The 10,294-nt window shown below is 34.4% G+C and overlaps 1 protein-coding gene across 1 annotated transcript in view; it reads left to right on the top strand.

Moving 5' to 3' along the window:
• Positions 1 to 10,294, top strand: part of LOC142350263 (uncharacterized) — a 484,377-nt gene that overhangs the window by 306,288 nt on the left and 167,795 nt on the right. The window lies entirely within an intron of this gene.

The raw sequence follows: 10,294 nt of genomic DNA, 5'->3' as shown, positions 1-10,294 counted from the left end.
CACTATACTATACTTTAACTATCCAAACACAAAGTCAGTTAAGTCTATATTGCCTAGAACATATAGATCCCTTATACTATGAACAATTTTGGAAAAAATGCATTATCTATCTCAAGAGGTGTTTCAAGAACACCGTTTTCAATCAGCAAGTTGAACAATTTAGCTCCTCTATAGGCTAACGAACATTTTTTAAACCTGTTTGACTTGGAAGGCAATTTTAGAGGATTTTTTTGAGCACTGCGCGTTAAACGGGGGTTTTCTTTATATTGAAACAGGTTATTCATATATTCCTCCGAATGCAATGTTCCAGCAGAACAAAGAGCACATTTCAGAAGCTCATATATGTACAGTTCATAGACCGAAAGAATTTTATTCTGGACAAAAAGATTACCAACATGCTCGTCTTTTTTTATGAAATAGATTGTACGCAATATTTTCTTTTGAAGAATATGAATAGGCTTTAATGCATTCAGCGATGTACATCCATAAACTAAAATTCCATACTGAATTATGGGCTTAACTTTTGTATCATAAAACCTCAGCATGAAAACTTTAGGAACTAAGTGCCTTAGCTTGCACAAAATTCCACACTGAACACTAAGTTTTTTACGAACTGTTTCGATATGGTAATTGTACTTAAGTTGATTGTCCAAAACGATTCCTAAGTACTTGCAGTGCAATTGGGAAACTTGACACGATCCAGCTATGTTTAGATAACTAGAATCTGGAGTCACATTTTTGAAATTAACATGAACCGTTTTCTCTAAATTCAGTGTTAATTTGTTATTTAACAGCCAAGTGTTTACACTAGCTAGATCCACTTCCAGCTCATTTTTGGAGCAGTTGATGCCCGCAATGTTAGTATCGTTAGCAAACAGAAACACGTCACTGCTATTACATGCCTTAGGGAGGTCGTTTATATAAATGATGAACAACAAAGGGCCTAGAATTGAACCTTGAGGAACGCCGTATTTTATATCAGACAGCTTAGATCTTACACCATTTACTTCAACACACTGTTTACGATTGCTTAGAAAACTTTTCATCCAATTTTTACAAGGACCCACTAAGCCATAAAGATCAAACTTTCTGAGTAAGATTTCATGGTCAATTGTATCAAAAGCTTTCTTTAGATCAATGAAGACAGTTGCCGTTGTTTTTTTTATCATTATGTGCTCTTACTTTTTCCGTAAATTCAGCTATGGCATCAATAGTACAATGCTTGCGCCTAAAACCAAACTGATTCTTGTGTAAGAGATTGTTGCTTTCAAGATAATTATAGATCCTGGAGTAAGCTATTTTTTCAAAGATTTTGCCCCAACATATTAAAAGAGATGGGCCTGTAGTCATTACAGCAAGCATTATTTCCTGATTTGAAAAGGGGAAAAACTTTTGCGATGGACAAGGCAGTAGGGAAAATACCCTGATGGAAGGACATATTAACTAGTTTTGATAGATAGGGAGCCACTACGTCTTTACAAGCCTTTATTACTTTGGAACATACGTCGTCTAAACCACAAGAAGTTTTATTTGATAGGTTATCAATGACATCAGATATCTCCTTTACATTGGTATCATAGAACCAGATTGAAAAATTAGTGTGCTGACTGAAAGCATTGCTATTTAAGGGAATTTGAACACATGAATTGATGAGTTTTTCTCCAACAGAAGAGAAAAAAGAGTTCATTTCTTGCGCTATATCAAATGGTTTTGTTAATTGTCCGAACTCCGTTTCCAACATAGGTATTTGATCTGACTTTTCATTTTTGCCCTGAAGATCATTTAATATTTTGAGAACTTTCCTCGAGTCACCCAGACATTTTTCAAATTTCTTAAAATAGTAATTACGCTTGCATCTTTTGCTCTCTTTTTCAACTCGGTATCTCAAAAGTAGAAATTTCTTTCGCAAACTGGCGTTATTCCGATCTTTGGACCATTAGCCATGTGCTTTATTTCTTTTGTTGACTAAATTTTTTAGATTGTTAGTTTTCAGATTTGATTTCTGACAATAAACTTTCATCGGAGCATAATGATCAAAAACCAGCTGAAAACAATGTTGGAAGGAATTGAAGCATTTATTCATTTCACCCTTTAATTCAATTTTTTGCAACTGATGACTCAATGTAAAACAAAACATCTCTGACTTCACTTGAGATTTTGTAAACGAGATATCTCGAAAATTTAACTCTGGTTTAAAATTGCTATGTTTCGCAACAATTTCAAGGGAAATTGGATAGTGATCTGAAAAACTTTCATCTTTGTGAGTTTTAATCTTGCCTTCCACATTTTTTGTTATAAAATTGTGGATACAGGAATCCGTAGAAGTTGAAATTCGTGTCGGATCGCTATTTAGCAGCTCGAAGCCATTACTATTAATAATATCAAAATAGGCTGCTGTTAGATCATTTTTCTTCAAAATGTTGATATTGAAATCACCACAAATGATAACGCTGCAGTCTTTTTTACTTAAACATTCTAAGGTTTCTTCAAGGCGTGCAAGAAACTCCATTTTGTTATTTCTCGGAGGATTGTAAACAACCAATATGAAGTAGTATTTTTTATTTGCATCTACTTTAATCAGAAGGCTTTCATCTAAGTTGCACTGTTCCTCAGCGACTAATTTTACTGCTTCTCGGCATTGAATCATTACACCTCCTCCACGGTAGGGTCTTGTTTTAGAAACGAGCGTTTTATAGCCTGATAACTTGAAGCAATACGGTGTCATATTATCTTTAAGCCAGGTTTCTGTTAGACAAAGAATATCAGGGGGTGACTCGAGGTAGCCTAGTTGTGACTCCAATTCATCATAATGTTTTAATAATGATCTAGTTTTAAGATGAAAAATTATTAAAGAAAGCTGATCAGTTTTTGTTTTCGGCAACTTTTTATTTAATTGCTAAAACGATGGATTATCAAAGTTGAATAGTACATCCTGTAATTCGTATCCCAGCTCAATACCTCCTTCATACAGTTGACGAACACAATGTACTTTATTATTGTCCTTCCATTTGTAGAACAAATTTCCCTCTCTTGTCTCGCTTTTCATCAAATTGTGGAACCTTAGTCTGGCTCTCGTTAAGTCTTCAACAATCGAAACAATCATGGTTGTGTCATTTTCTCTCAGCTTTCTCTTGTTTCTTAAAATTTCAACTTTGCTTACTCTTCTGGTGAAACGAACGATAATGGGTCTTTCGTTCTTATTGGATGGAAGACGATGAGCAATCGAGATGTCTTTTTTATCCAATGCTACTCCAATATCAGATGCCAGCTCCACTACGTTGCTTATTGTTCTATCGCTAGACTCCCAAATCGTGCTATTATTTGCATCAGTTGTTATGCGCTCAGACATTCCCATTATTCGCAAATTGTCTCGCCTATTGTAGTTCTCCAACATTTCTGTTTCTGATAACATCTTCAATGTCAGCTCATCTTTTTGATACCTCATTTGCTCTCGAATGGAATCTGTTGCTGAATAAATTTCTGATTTTACTTCATTTAAAATTTCCTCCTTTGTGCCATTTAAAACTTTTTCAATCATTTCTTCGATAGCCTGCTTTACTGAACACTTCACCTCATCAATAATTTTGGGAATAATTTTTGCTACTGCTTCATCAATGAAACTTGATACGTCCAGATCACCGTTTTCGTTTAATGGGCTCATTTCACTTCTAGATCTCTTCTTTTCAGATTTACCGACTGGTGTTTGCAGCGGTGATTGATCATGGAATCTAAGTTGAGGCATATTCACGTCTACTGAGTCATTTAAACGCTCTTTTTGAAAGTTTTCATGTTTTTTGGCAGGGTTATTTAGCATGCCTCGCTGGCTCATCTCTGAAACTATTTAATAAGTTTATCACAACAATTAGGCTAATTTCAGACTTCAGGTGAGTCCTATACTTCAACTCTTCCAGACTTCAGGTGAGTCCTATACTCTAACTGCGTCTAAATTTAAAATCAAGAAAAATTTTGTTTGATTAGATCAAGAAAATGGAAAAAATCGTTGACACGGTCTGTGATGGTCTTTATAAAACCTTTACATAGAGACCTGAAAAAACTATCTGATACTACAAGTTTTCAATGTACAAATAAAACACTGATATTTAAAAAAACGACAAAGGAGTCCGAGAAAAACCAAAGGCTAATTAAAAGAGAATGCAAACGAAGTGACGATGAAAGCAAAAACAACGCATATTGTCATGATATATTATGGGCTGAGCCACTAAAATGAGTTTCATTTTTTAAAAAGAAAGTTTGCTAGCGAAAACAACTAACTGGAAAGTTTTATTCAAAAGGAATCTTTTCAGCTTAAACTGTCCAACTAAACAGTTAATAATACTGGAACCAAACAGAAAGTACTTTAAAAAATACAAAAAATAGAAAAAACTTCCGACTGAAAAAAGTTGGATGAAACTCTGGCGATATTAAAAATCAACAAAAGTAGCAAATACTAAAAAAATGCATATTATTTCAGAGGAAATAAACATTTGAAGCTTAAATATATTTTTTTTAAACACGGTAGCCAAGGGAACCTTTAACTTCGGTTTCAAATAGCAGAAAAAAGTAGGTCAAAATTGGCATGTTTTCACTGGTAAGCATTAAACTCACAGGTGTATGTACTCGTCATTAGCAGCTAAAAAGTCAATAAAGGTGTCCACCAAAAAAAATCAGTAGATTCATGATATATATTTAAACTGCACAAATTGATATTGCGAGAACTAGCTCACCTGGACGCAGCTGGTCTCAACAATCGAACAAATCTCAATCCAAACGCTTTTAAAACGCTAACTAAACTCAGTTGAATCAACTGCTAATGTAAACACCAGAAGAACAGTCTACGATGAAGACTTATGAAAATTGGAGGTCTTATGGGTCGAAATTTCAAAACCCAAAAGTAATAAATGATTAAAACTACTTCTACTCAATTTTTTACTCAGTTTGTCTAAAACTAAACATCAAGCAAAATGATACTGATCAAACGTCAGTTAAGACTTAAAAAAGTAGATGTAACCTATTGATAGTTCAGTTGCTGATAAGAAAAAAATTGAGCAAATGTTAAATTCATTATTTGGAGAAAAGATAAAAAAAAAAGAATATCGAAGACGACTTCAAACTTTTTCTGATCCATTAGATTGAAAAGTTTGAACAAGAAAGATCCTAAACAGTTAGCAAAGAAAATTTTTATTTAGGGTCAATGTCACTGCAGACGATTCCAAAAAAATCCACTTTAATTTTTTGACCAGGCCATTGAAAAAGATAACTTTTCGCACAGCGTAATTAGAAAAAATATTGTAAAAAAATGAAAATCAGCCATAGAAAAAATATTATAAAACACCTAAAAGATCTCTTCGGTTGTTGCCTAAAATCATGGAATAGTTTTCGAAGATTACAAAAATCCGAAGAACAGATCAAAACAATTGGATTCATTTAACATAGTATGGAAATGCGCGGAGTTCTTTTCTTTGATTGAAGACCCAGAGGAGCAGCAAAGAAGTAATGAAGTATCGAAAACATGATCACTCAAAAAAAGATCCGTCAACAATTATTTGCCTATTTTTTAACTGGGCGAGTCCTGAAACCAAACACAAACAACCAAATTCAGAGTTAGATCTTCGAAAAATTCACGTTTTTCCAAAAACAACTAATTCTCAACTCATGAACAAAGAAAAATAAATTCTGATCAACGAGGCTAGAAGAAATTTAGGAGATGAAATCTTATATAAGCAATCCAATCAACATTTGGTGTATTATGTAGATGATGATACATACCATCATAATCAGCAGTAGCGAAGCTTTTTATAGAGGTATAGAAGTACACTTCAGAGCTGCACTTCACTTCAGACTTCTATGACTACTTCAAGTTCAAATTTAATTGAAATGAATTGATTTATTTATCTTATAAGAGCTAAAAAGATCGAAAACAAATAAGCATTAGCACCAGAAGGGACTCGGATACAGACGCTAGGCCCAACGAGACAGCCATGGAAACCAAAGATTAAGAATTGGGAAATCCCAGGGAGGGGAACCTGTGAACTCGGGTAGTTAAGAGGTTGTTAATTGTGAGACAATTTCGCAAGTCAGTTTCTTTTCAAATTTTTCAAAGGAACGCTTGAACGCATTATTACTCATTTTCATGAGCTTTTGCAGTATCAAATAATTTGCTTTTATTAAGTTGTAGGATTTAATCATTCGAACATTTAAGGAACAATCACCTGCTCTTAATTGACCTGATTTTGTTAGCAAAATGCATTTTAAAGATAACCTCGTGGTACGTCTAATTGCAAGCTCGTACACGTCCAAAAATGTCACAGGGGATACCCTCCTGAGTTGATGGAAAACTTCTTTGAATAATTCCGTTTATTCATTCCGAAAAACTTCATTATCTCGTAAAACGATTCGCATGAGCGTTTGAAGTACATTGACCTGATGATCCTTTTTGCGCTTTTACTTTTTCTGTCAAATGTGATTCGGACGTATTGCTATAAATTAACTTTCCGTATGTTACTACTGACTGTACAAATGCACAACAGAAGCGTATCATTTGGTTGCGCGAGAAAAAATCACGTGCCTTATACGCTAAAAATTTGACTTAACTGTTTTTAGAACATTGATGATATGGAAGGTAAACTTTAGTTCTGAGTCTATACGGACGCCTAAGTACTCATGAACTTCTATATTTATTCCGAGACCAAGAGTAGGCGTATTGATTTATTCTCTACCGAAATTCATGTAAACGCTTCTGGAGCTAATTAATTTAAGATGGTTTGCATCGAACCATACCGAGAACGCATTTAGGTCAGCAGCCAACTGCCGTTGCAGTTGAAATTTTCAACAATTTTCAACAAACTCGGAAATTTTCCTTGGTTAATGCAACAATTAAAAATCTCAGATAGTGGTTGACAAATCATCGTTGAAGACAATTTCAAAACATGCATACTAAAACCGTCAGGGCCCATAGATTTTTTACTTTTACAATCTCCCAGTATTTCTTCAACTTCCCATGGAGATGATGGTTTCATGAAAAAGGAACTGTTGATAAAAATACCATAAAAACTATTTTTAATTGCTCTAAATTTTGAATTCAATTTCTTGACATTTAAGAAATAGTCATTGAAAGTTGTCACGTTTATGCAGAGAGTAGAAAAATTCATTAAACGGTTGGAAGAGTGTTTTTGAACAACTTCCGTCCTTGACTCTAAAATCGCAAAAAAACGTTTTTTAGACTTTCGGATTAAATATTTTGCTGTTTTTCTTGAATTCGAGAAATTCTGAAAATTCTCCGCAGTAGGATTTTCCAAAGATATTTTTTATATTTATCACGTTTTACCATTGCTTTTTAAATTGACTTATTCACCCAACCAACCGTTTTTGATGGCGAAACTTCAATGAAGGGAGCAAATTCATCTCAACGCTCAAGAACTGAATCAACAAATTTTTGAATTAGTTCATCAATAGGAATTAATTGGTCTATTTTTGCGAGGAGCTGATAGAGTAACAACAGGTATTTGAGTTGATTATCGCCAATATTAAAATGCTTGAAATTTCGACAGGTGAAGTTCTGTTTCTTTCGGATGGTCAGAATTGGTAATTTAAGGTCAACTGTAAGAGCAAAATGTTCGCTAATACTACACTCAGATGTAGACGTTTTCGGATTTTCATTAGAGATGACATGATCAATACATATATCTGCGGAAGAAGAAACTCGAGTCAGATTATTGTTGAGGATATTAAAACCAAAAGAATTAATCAAGTCAGTGTCTTCTACATTTTTCATCGTTTCCATTGGTGACTTTATTAAAATCCCCGCAGATGATTGAAGTAACCGTAAAAGAAGTAAGTTTTGCCAAAACGTTTTAAAAATTACATTCAAAAATTTTGCAAGCAAGGGACGGAGGTTTATACACAGTGCAAACAAGCAATGACTTATTCTCATATTTTATTCTGATAGGGGGCATTTCGCTATTACAGTTTAACTCAAATTTCATTCAATTTCATCACTGACATATGTAGCTATTCCACCTCCTCTCGAGCTTCTCCTGTCTCTAGCTATGATGGGACCAAATCTTTCTATGTTGTAGAGCTGCATGTCATCATTTTCCGATAGCCATGTTTCACACAGGCATAATACAAGTTGCAAGGATTTTAACGTTTTTAGATAGCAGAGTAGATAAGCAAATCTACATTAAATCTTAGGTATCGTATGTTTAAGAATAATAAATAAGGACTACCCGTGTTTACTAGGTTATTTATCTCCTGCATTAGGCTACCTGTTATGGCTACCTGTGTGCAAAAAAAGTGTTCAAAATAAAAGCTACTTATTGATCAATCATCACTATAAACTAATAAAAAGGCCAAGTAAAAGTAGGAAAGACTCTGTTGACTTCCTACCACTATTGCGCTTTACTAACAAAAGTTCGATCGAAATTTCAGCGTTTATCATTCTGAGTTTTGCTATAATTATACAAATACAAAATACATCAACAAACGGAAAATAGCGTGAACTCTCGGCAACTTTAAATAACTCCAAACCATATTTTGTGCAGTACAGAAAACAAAATTCAAAACAACCGTTTTCGGTACACATTTCATTCATATTATTTGTGCATTATCGCATTGACCGAGAAGCGAGTGAAGGGAGAAAATCAAAGAACCAAGTTGTGTTCTGTGAGAACCAATGTAACAAAAAAAATTCGACAGACGAAGCAACTGAGCTACGAGAGATGCAAAGAAGATAGCATCAACTTGAAGCTCTCAATCTAAAAGCAAAACCACAAAGGAGACATAGATTGCATAGATGTAGAATGCAGATAGACAAAGAACTGAGTTGAAGGACTGGCTAAGGCTATCAACAAAATTTAAAGCTTGAAACGATTTAGATACGATAATTCATTAGTAACAGCTGTCGTTATGAAACACCCCTCTGCGCACCGCTAAAAATGTAGTAACCTCAAGACACTTTAATATTGGCATCAAAAGTCCTTTAGAGAGTGACGTAGTTCATTTCTGATCAACAAAATTGCCCGTCGAAGAAAAATATTCAGAAAAGGAGCCAAGAACAAATGGAAGGAACACGCGGGCTCACTCACACACAATCCAACATTTAATCCAATTTTTGGAATCTAACTTTGGTTTTTGTATCGGATGATTGACACCTCTTGCATTTACAAATTTTGGTTAATGAGTTCACCTGTTTCAAAAACGCGTCTCCTCAGTGACATGTTGATAAAAAACAATTTCTCGATCATCCACCTTTTAACCATTGACATCTTTGTCATTGAATTGCTCATAACAATATTTCAACACAACCGTTTTCCTAAACATTTTTTGGAAAATGACTAAGGAAAAATTATGTATTTTGGTCCAAAACCCGTTTTCACTTGAAGCGCTTTCTATCAATAACAAGACTTTTTCAGAATAAAAAGCTTTTCGATAAAAGCTTTTTCTGAACAGCTTATTGTCCCGTCATAGAGGTCCGAGTGCCGAAATAGCTGCGAGGCAGCCTCAAGTGATGTAAAATAGCAAACTAAAATTTCAAACTGACAAGGTATATAGGAGATCAGAAGCTCTAGATTGACCTTTAAAGGGGTTAGCGTGACCTCAATTGATCTTAAAAAATTGGAAGTCAATTATAAAGTCAGCTGAGTAATTGCCAAAAAAAATTGTCACACAGTTCAGCATAAAACTCACCGCCAATTAGTTTAAGAAATGACGTCACACAAATAAAAGTAGCAAAAGAGCATTGAAATAGCGGCATAAAAAAGGTCAACAAAATTGCTCATTTGAAGCGTGCGGTGTGACCAAATGTAAAACGTCAGACGCCAAAACAAAAACCAAGATCAGCGCAATTTAGCTGCGCTCTGCTTACAGCTTCGCAGCTATAAGAACCGTCTTTCAACACTATTCATCTTCGCTCATTGACCCTATTTGCTTTGAAACACTTCCGGTATTCTCTTTTTCAGTAGGAAAAAAAATTCGTCAACGGACATTTTTGCAGATCATTTTTCGGTCAATGAACTTTTAACAACATTTCTGCGGTCAATGACTTTTTAGCGACCTTTTTCGGTCATTGACCGTTTTAGCAACCGCTTAACCGTGCCCCTCGGTAGTACTGTTAAAACATGGTGCTCATTGAGACCTCTAAAACATGCAACCTTATATGTTCACGCATTGAATATATAAAAGATAGAAAATAGATAGAAAGAAGACTTCGGGTCAAATCAATTTTAAGAAAATTTATGGCAACATCTATAAATCTTGCATAATGCATTCAAATAGTAATTCCGTTTAATATAGGCTA

This window comes from Convolutriloba macropyga, chromosome 12, assembly GCF_964194025.1.
Source record: "Convolutriloba macropyga chromosome 12, txConMacr16.3, whole genome shotgun sequence".
Lineage (NCBI taxonomy): Eukaryota > Metazoa > Xenacoelomorpha > Acoela > Convolutidae > Convolutriloba > Convolutriloba macropyga.
The sequence above is the reverse complement of the archived record's forward strand: the minus strand, read 5'-3'. Positions and strand labels throughout refer to the sequence as shown.